Source organism: Kryptolebias marmoratus, linkage group LG1, assembly GCF_001649575.2.
Source record: "Kryptolebias marmoratus isolate JLee-2015 linkage group LG1, ASM164957v2, whole genome shotgun sequence".
NCBI lineage: Eukaryota > Metazoa > Chordata > Actinopteri > Cyprinodontiformes > Rivulidae > Kryptolebias > Kryptolebias marmoratus.
Genome location: NC_051430.1, coordinates 25585557 through 25595511, shown reverse-complemented (window position 1 = coordinate 25595511; position 9955 = coordinate 25585557).

Below are 9955 nucleotides of genomic sequence, written 5' to 3'. Positions count from 1 at the left end.
TTCAACCTGCTCACAGTGGAGTGAATTTATTCACTATGCGAAACTGAACTCTAATGAGGAAAATTTTTACTTTTCATTTTCTAAACATGAATACAGCTAAACTTATAATTTACCCATCCATATACATACAGTTCATCCATGTCTTACATTCAATTTATTCACATTTGATGTTTTCTTTTTATTTGTTTTGACATGGTGATAAAAATCCCCAACCCTTCAGACAATCAGGTAAAGAGCTGGCTGTGTTTGGCATTAGAAGCTTTGATAGCAACTCATCGTATGAACGCTGAGTAAAACTGCATCAATTTGGATGATTTTAAGCTCGACTAAGCTTTTTTTTTCTTTTGGGTACTTCCATATTGTATTTTTGGAGCCAGAGTCTGCACACTGGAGACGTGGGGCTGTACCCTCAAAACAAAAGTCTCATCTACACACCCTCCAAAGTCACAACAGGCTGTCATTGTCAGTCACAGTGAAACACGACTCTTTCCTTAAGCCTCTAATAATGAACTGAAACTCAATATACTGAAAAAATGTATATATGTACACACAGTGTACAGCAGGTAAAAACCATGTGAATCAACAAAATCAACATGTGAAAAAAAAGATTTGAAATGTATTTTTGTTTTTTTAGTCAAGAAAATGTCCCATTTGTTTACATGGAGGGGCAGTACTCATATTTTTTGGCTTCAACTTCCAGTTTCAGATCCTGTCTCTAGTTAAAATACATCTCAATAGTAGGAAAGTAAATACTGGGTACGGACCAGGGTAATAAGTCACTTTATAATACAGCCCAGATACATACAATGTAAGTACCCAGTATGTACTAGATATGTACAAGGTAAGTAGCATGTATGTTCCAGGCTGTATTATGTATTGCTACCAAATATCCTTACATAACCCCTTGTAGTTAAATATTTTTATAGACAATTGTTGCATCAGTATTTAAATCAGTGGTGTAAAAATAACCAAAATTAAGACAGATGAAAGCACCAGATGTCTTTAGTTTTGCATATTAAAATAACTCCACAGTCAGCTATCACATCTGAAGACAATAGAAACTGCTAAAAGAAAAGTGATAAAGAAAGATGCCTGAAACAGAAAGAAATATGATCTTTGAACTGTAAACAAAACCTGTCGGTTGTTGTGGTACCGTGGTGCAGCAAATTCAAAGGCTGGTCAGCGTGTGTGTAGAACAGGTTTTATCTGTGGTCCAGAGCACTCACACTTCAGTGTGTGCGTGACTCTTCTGATAACAGCCGACCCTGATGATAGTGGGGTGATCCGCCTGTCGTCATGTGGGTTTTGCATCTGTGACCGTCTCCCCATCACGGTGTCTAAATGTGCCCTGCAGATGCTAACAGTGTTTCACAGCTGGCAAATGTGCTGCTTTTACAATCTCCAGTCCTCATCAGGACTGTTTTTCTTTTCAGATTATACACCATGATGTTGAAACCTATAATGTTCAACCCAACTTCTTTTTGACTTAAGCTGAAAGTCAGTGGCTGTACAGTGATAATACTCTTGGTCTTAGGATATGAGAGTGAAGATCTTTTTCTACCAGCATCACTGGCTCTAATGTGCTGTTTCTCTTTAAGCCAGAATCGATTGGTTTTATTGTAGCTGCACTAAATCACTTTTATTTTCCCTTTCCCACTATTTACGTCACACAAACTCCTCACTGTAAAGAAGAAAAAAAAAACTTGTCATTATTCTGAATTTCCTTCCAGTTTTGCTACTTTCAAATATATTGATGCAGTCCCCATCATATTTTGCAATGCAGTCATGAGTGAAATGTGAATGTGGGGAAAAGAGACCTCTGGGGAGCACCTGCATTCATTACCGTTGCAGACAAAGTAAAATTGTTCTCTCTCCGTATAAAAGGGCCACTGAATGTTTACATGTTATGATGTGCTGACTTCTCTCCAATGCGAGCAATGTCTGTTTGAATGGTTAATTACAATGAAATGTGCATATGTGACCTTTTAAACAGGCTCGCCCAGTTTTAGTCTGTAGCTGATGTGTGCAAAACAAATCAAACTAAAACACTGTGATGATTTCAAACACTTCTAATAATGAAAAACAATCTGTTTTGGTTCACAGCCCTAGAAAAGCCATACAACAATGGAAAAAATGTTTGTATAATATATATTAATAACTTTTATCAAATGTTAAATGTGTTAAACTAACAGAAAAATGCAGTCATTTGTCAGTTAGGCAACAAGACAAACTACAGGTTTACTGAAGACATTTTGAAGGGTGCAAATGTAGCTACTGTACTGCCCAAAGTTCAAATATCAATTTTGTATTAATCGAAACCGATGCCCACATTTTGATGTATAAACTGAATAGGAAATCTAAAGACAACCAAGATCAAATAAAATGTTAAAGCTACTCCCAGTGGCTCATTATGGTCACCGTGGTAACTACACACTGTATCTTTCACTCCCTGAAAGAGGGAGGCAGACACAGACTGAAAATTAAGCCTTAAACAAAGAGTTACTGTACAAAAATTAAAAGTAATATCCTAAACATTTGGAGCAATGATGGTAAAAAGACTCAACACTTCCAGTTTTGACATACAGTAAATATTATGAGCTAAATTATTACTGAAGTATATATTTTAATTCTAAGTTTAACTGTGTGTATTTAACACCTTAAACCAATGTCAAGTGATGATGTCTAAAAAAATGTTGGCAATGCTGAGCCGAGTCAAGCTCAAGCCTTAGCATGCATGATAATCTGTCACTGGTTATCCCTTCTTACAGCAGCTTTTGAGATTCCTAAAAGAGGTAAATGTTTTCTTACAGTCTCACAAAATAGAGGCTTGTCACCTTTTTTTTATAAATAAAAAGGCATGTTGCCATCTTTTAGCTATCTGATTATAGTTATTTTACAAGTTTTAAACCTTTTAGAACCCTGCTTTTCTTTGTGTGGAGAGCCAGTGTAACAAATAAACCTTTTGGAGTGAGACTGCATTGTGTTCTTTTGTTGTTGGCTATAAAAATTGAAGTCGATGAACAAAGACAAAAAGCTGAAATTCTGGCTATAATGTAAATCTCAGATGGTGATTTTGTAAGGTGGGTGTTTGTATAAGATGTGTTTAACCAAACAGTAGCATTAAAAAAAATGTGCAACTGAGATATCTTTGTGGAGAAAAATGAAGTTGTTTGAGGTCTTAACAAATCTAAAGCTTTGTTGGGATGAAGCGTCTTGCAAATATAAGAAGTGACTATATGTGGGAAGTAGTATGAACACATCAACAGCGGATAAATGGCTACTGTGCAATGTAGCTTATGATCCAGCAACCAGTTTTCCACAAAATGTCAAAGTTTATTAAGTCCAAGTTCAACTGGGATTCATTCTAAAATGATTAAGATTACCATAGAGCAGTTGCTTTAACAAAGACTTCTTCCTACACTTGTATCTAAAACAGTCCAGCTATATTTACTTCAGTCATCAAATGTGATGGACGGCTGAGTCACTGGCACTTGTGGCACTGCTGTTTAGAATGAACCATTATCCTCGTGTCTGTGAATGTACATAACTACCTTAAGTAATTATTATAATCAGGCCGTCAAAGTCCTGATTTTTAAAGCAGCTGTATTTTTAACCCAAAGTCTGATCTGTTTTCAACATTAATCAAGATGTTTGTTCCTAAGTTTTAGACCCCTCATCACAACACTGTTACATCACAAAGAGGAATGAAAAGGTTTATTTTGTATGGCTTGCTTCAAATCTTATTTCAGACACAGCTAAGTTGCCGTTCTGCTGGTGTGATGGGAAAATATTAAAAGGAGAGCAGCAAATATTTTTAGAACTCAGAAATGCTTCAAGCAGGTCACTTCTATATCTCATAACTCATAGGAACATGCTTTTATCAGTAATACACATATGCTAAAGTGGCCAGATGTTGTAAAAGGGAGTCATTTCATTTTAAAATTTGTGATGTTTTAAGATGGATAAAAAAAAAAAAAAATCAGTGTTTCAGTCCCCTGGAAGAGCGTAAAGTCGGTGCTTGCATCATCTCCATAAACTGCTAATAAACACGTTTTACCTTTTTTTTTTAAAAAAAACAAAACAACAAGGCAGTTCCCTTTGTTGTTTCTGGCTCTTTTCCAGCACATTTTCCACCTGCTCTTCCTAACCAGATGTCACACCCTCAGCTAACGTTTTTGCAGCAAATCATCCTCAGTACCACTGAGAGCTAATTTCAGGTGAAGATCAAGCTCTGTGTGGAATGATACTGTGAAATTGATCCAAATTTGTAAATTTTCTATTTTAAAAAGGCAAAAATCCACTTTTTTGCAGCTTGAGAAAATGTTGCTGCGGGCTGTGAATTGGCACGCTGTCAGTGTGAGGTACCACCTCGCTGATTTTTATGATAAAATCTAAACCCAAGCTGTCAGAAACGAAGGAATTAGCTTCACAAAACGTTGTCATTTTTTTCTCCCACTGTAACAACACACACCTGGTGTCTGTTAAAGATCCCACAGCAACAAGCTGATCGGCGATGACCACGCTCGGCCCAATGATTGACCCAACCTCCTGGGCTCCCTGTCCCTCACCTCCCACAGCAATATTCTGGGCCCCTAATTAGGAAGTCTGAGGGCTTACTGCAAAGAATGAGCCAATCAGGATGTCTTCCTCTCCACAGGAGTGGAACTGAATGCCAGCTGTGGAGCTTGTTAAGGCATAGTTACTGGTGGCAGCAGCACACAAACACACACACACAGACACACACACACACACACGAGAGTTACAGCACGTTTACTGAAATCACCAACTGTCTGTCTGCCATTAGGAAGCACTGAGCGGAAATTATGTGGTACATTTTAGAAAACGACATAACATCACGACATACGGCTCTGTAGTTATTTTTCCTCACAGACCTTTCACATTTTGTCAAATTAAACTAATATTTTACTTTAATAAATTTACATTGAGGCTCTAAAGGGTGGAAAAGTAAAGTAGAGAGAATTTAAAAGGCACAGTCAACCCTTCAGGCAAAATGGATCATTGCTTTAATGTGTTCATTTGTGGCCTTAAAATGTGTTAGTTTTATAAAACAGACACATTTTATGGTTTGAAACAGTTATTTATTCACATTTTTTCACTTAACTTTCAATTATCTCTGCTTTTGCACTATAGAAATTAAAGAGCGGCATGCGTTTTATCTTCCATTGTCACAAGATAAGAAGTCTACTGCTTTGTTGTTTGCACTTAGTAATAAGCAACTCTATACAATTTAATGTGTACAAAGCATGAAGTCTTTTTTTTCCACAAGGTTTTAAATATTAAACCATGTTCTTTCATCTTTTATTTTCAGATGCTCTGTGTTTGCATTATTTTTGCACTTTATTTAAATAAGATTAAAGAAACCTTGAGATAACCAGCTTTAAAAAAAATAAAAAAAAAACCCTGGCATGAATGAAGCTTCAGTCACTGCCACTTTGAAATAAGAGTCTGACATGAGTGGCAGACACTCTGTGAAAAGATCACAGCACAGGTCACATCGGTGTTCAAAAGAAGACAGCAAATGTTGACAGTCAGAAAGAAAAAAAAAAAAAACTTGTCTGTCATATTAACTTGAATCTTCAAGGGCGATCGTTTTGCTCCTGTTGAAGACTTCTCAGTCATCCACCAGGCAAGATAATTAGAAAATTAAAGGCCTAGCATTCACTGAAAGAATTTATATCGCCAACCATGTTTTCAAGCCAAAGTAAAGTAAGATCATCTCATGAAGAGGAAGGCTGGACTTACAGTCATTTTGGTCAAACTTTCTAAATGACGTTATCTCATGCAATATTGTGACAACTAGTGGAATTTGTTAGTTTGACAAAGTGAAGAAGTTTTTCCAATAAAAATGACATTTTCATGACGCTAATTACAAAATAGTACAGCACACAGTAATAAATGACAACCTCACAGGCACAAAGTTTGGCATGGAAGGATGTTAAAAGTAGTTTAGTACTTTTTCTGATATAATTTATAGTGATTTTCATAATTTCATAACACGGAGCAGCTGGCACAAGCCTACATGTGGTGTGCTGATGGTTTTGACTATTTAGCATAATTCATTACACTCCTGATAGCAAAAAGGAGGCCAGATGTCTCTCATGATGTGAAATAACTACCAAAAACCAAGGGGGGATATGATCTGCTTGACTGCAATTATAACATGGAAACACCACAGACAAAACGACCAGAAGTATGCTTAACCCTCCTGAAGCCCTTAAAAGAGAGAGAGACAAAGAGAGGTAGAGAAGCCCAGGTAACTTTGGGTCACTTTGACCTGAAGGCCACAGGAGAGTCAAAAAATGGGAATGGAATCAGCAGGCTGACTTCTAAAATACTATTAGAGATAGCCCACTCTCTATATCACAGGATAAAAGCGCCTGATGTGTTGAAATATGAAAGTTTATATTCAGAATATACCAAAAAAGCTTTATGTTCAGTCATACCTAATGGTCTTTGTACAATAAACTAAATTCAAAACTTTTTGAGGTTTGAGCCAGTCCACTTTGGTCTAGAATAACTGTTAGCTCATCAATTCAGTTTGAATTAAACTTTATTTCTCCAAACTGAGGTCATTCAAGTTGCTACAGATAACTTATTTATTACTCATAACCTTTTCACAAAACCCCACTTGAAAAGATCTGAACTATCACTTCAACATTTAAGAACTTCCTTCTGGGGATAGGCTTTTAATTTCTGGAACCTAAAAACTGAATAAACTCACCTTTGCTTGTCGTTTTTATTCAGAAGCATTGCCCCCCAAGTTTATGGACTCATGTTGCCAAGACAACTAACAACTGGATTTTCTGACCAAAAGAGAAGCAGTCCAGCCTTAAATTATGTGGAGGTGGACTTTTTTTTTCATAGCTGAAACTACATCCACACTGATATGAAATGTAAAACATAAAATCACATGAACACTGTATCCAAAAGAGAACAGCATCAAAATAAACTTGACATCTACACCAATGGTCTTTGATTAAAATTCAGGAAAGCCAACTAAATTATTTTTTTTGTCCAGAATATATATATATATATATATATATATATATATTTAAATAATTTTTATTGACAACCATGCTAGTTTTCTTCAATCACCATATTGACTTTTAAGGCCTGATTCAGTCTGTGGTCCACCTATTGAGAACTCCTAATCTAGCCTATTAAATCTAAATTAAGTTTTTTTGTTTTTATCGTGGGAAAATTTTTGGAGTTTTTTTAATTTTGAAGGGTTTGTCAATCCTTGGTTAAACAGGCAGTGGTTTAAAAATTCCAAACAAATATAACTGTGGATAGAAACAAACGTCTTTCACAACGTTATTCATATGAGGAAAATGTCACAAAAAGATTTGTACACTGAACAACTTAGACTGTGACCTGAAACTGAGTAAAGTTATGTAAAGTCACCAAATAATTATGATAATTCTCCACAGGTTAATCCTAACAAAAAGTCATTTTTATGTCATGTCATGATATTAATTATACCCTTTTAAGCAAAAGATTTCAGTACCTTTCTAACCACTGTGAATCATCTGAGTTTGAGGCGGATTTAAAAGAAATGAGACGTTACACAAACTGTTACTGATATTTGCATATTTAGTCTGCATTAAGACATTCAAAGCCCCCAGTCCTTCTGCTGCAGCTGTCAAATCCCAGGCTGCAGTACAAGGACAAGAGGCTTTACTTCACAAGCTGCAACATTATTGCATTTTAAACTTGGAGCATCATCAGCACTCCATCAACCCTTCAGCGTTTCAGTGTGTCAGAAGCCCCTCATCATTTAGCTGTTAGTGACAGAGATGTCTGTGTGGGGGCTGCACATTGCATATGACCACGACACACTTAATAAATCTCCCCGCTCCAACGTTCAGCCAATCCCTCTCGACACGGCGCCTGAAATGTAGCATGACCTTTCTGGTCTCATCAGACAGCCCGGCTGTCTGCTTGATGTGTTTGGGTCCGGCGTGTGCTGACAAGAATCCGGAGGAGCAAAGCAGAGCCAAACTCATGAGGAGGAGTGAAGCTGCTTAATCAGATCCACTGTGTGAGGACAATTTTCTCCATTTTTAATACCCTTCTATTTTGGTTCCCCAGAATCATGAGCTTTTAAAAAAAAACATGTATGCTATACGTGCACCCTGGTAACGCACACTTCTTCATTATGAGTGAATCAGAGTGAAAGACGAGTTGATTAGTCAGTCAATAAATCAGGCTGATTGCTTGTTAATTGCCATTTAAAGATTCCAAACCGTCAGTCGGTTTTTCTTCAGCAACAAAAGATGTGTACAAACTAAGTTAAACAGTTTTATGTCTCAGTTGACATTATAATGAAACAGCAGGCAGCAAAGAGAAACAGGAAGAAACTTAAACGCCTAACATTCCTTGAAGGAATGATAGTAACAATCAGCTGCCACCACATCATATTGTTTTAAAATGGATTTTAAAGTTTTGATGATGACCTATAAAGCTCTGAAAAGCTGGCTCTTGCTTATCTGTCTTACCTCCTCCAGCCTTGTGTGTCCTCTAGATCTGTGATTCCCTGCTCCAGTCCTTGAGGAACACTATCCTGCATGTTTTAGTTGTTTCTCTGCTTTGGCACACCTGATTTGAGTGAGTGAGGGATTAACAGGTTTCTGCAGAACTTGAAGAACTGCTGAAGAGCAGACAGATGCAATGATCATTTGTTTGTAGTTATCCTGAGGTCCAGGCTGGTCCACAGAGGTGATCAGACCTTCTCAGCTGTAGCTCCTAAACTGTGGAACCAGCCGGCCCTACATATCAGACTGGCCTCAACCCTTGGTGTTTTTAGGTCTTTTCTTGGCTTTTAATACAGCATCAGTTTTTTTCTTTTTTGCATCATATTATTTGGTTTTATTTTATCACATTCTTAGTTATTTTTATTTTGTTTTGTTTGTTTATGGTCTCTTGTGGTTGGTATCTTTTTTATTGCTATTGTTTTGTGAGCAGCACTTTGGCCAGCGACAGTTGTTTTTAAATGTGCTTTATAAGTAAATTTGATTTGATTTGAATATGTTAGTGCTCAAAATATATGTTGGGGAACAGTCTCGGCTGCTACCACAACAAATTTTATTTCAATATCTGAAAAACAGACAGAGTTATAGACATGTTTGCGTTTCTTTAAGGTCAGTTGGCTGTGACAGCTATCTTCAATCAGGTTGACTTCAAAAGTTAATCAGTTGTAAATGCCGACTCAATGATTACTTTCTGCATCAACGGGCAATAAAAATGAAAAAAGTTAAGGTCAATGACGAGTTTATATTTAATACAGGTGCAACAAAACAAAAATACTCAATAATTAACTCTGAAGAGTAATATTGATTGGCTGCACACTGAGAACAAATGACCAGAGGTAAAGACTGTAAACTGGCTGATATGAAGGATAAACTAGTGTCCTTTTGACATGTTCAAATCTCTATGGACTCTTTCTTCTGTTAAATACTTTGTTCACTGCTGCTCATTAGGTTGCTGTATTTAACCAGCAGCTATGATTTTAAACTCTGGAGTCGTCTCTCCCTTCAGACTCTGTTTGCTTTTCTCATAGAGCTTCTCCGTCTCCTCCATCTGCCGGAGAAGCAGCAGTTGTAACAGATTCATCCCTGGTTTTGCTCTTTTTTCTTCTTCCGAACTCCTAATGTCCCACATGGACATTGACTAATCTCTCATTAATATTTAAATCACAAGTTTACGCTCTCATGTGGCAAATGGGGCCTGTTACTGTTTAAAGATCAATTTAAGTGAGTGATAAATTAGTTAGGATGTAGGAAAATTCAATGTCTTGCTTCAAGGTGGCTTCACTAAAACACAAACTGGATGTTTTCATGAAACAAATTAATAGAAGAAAAACAATGGACGTAAAAAAAACAATGCCTGATCATTTCGCCTATAATTAGGTTGTTATTTTCAATATATCTCTGAT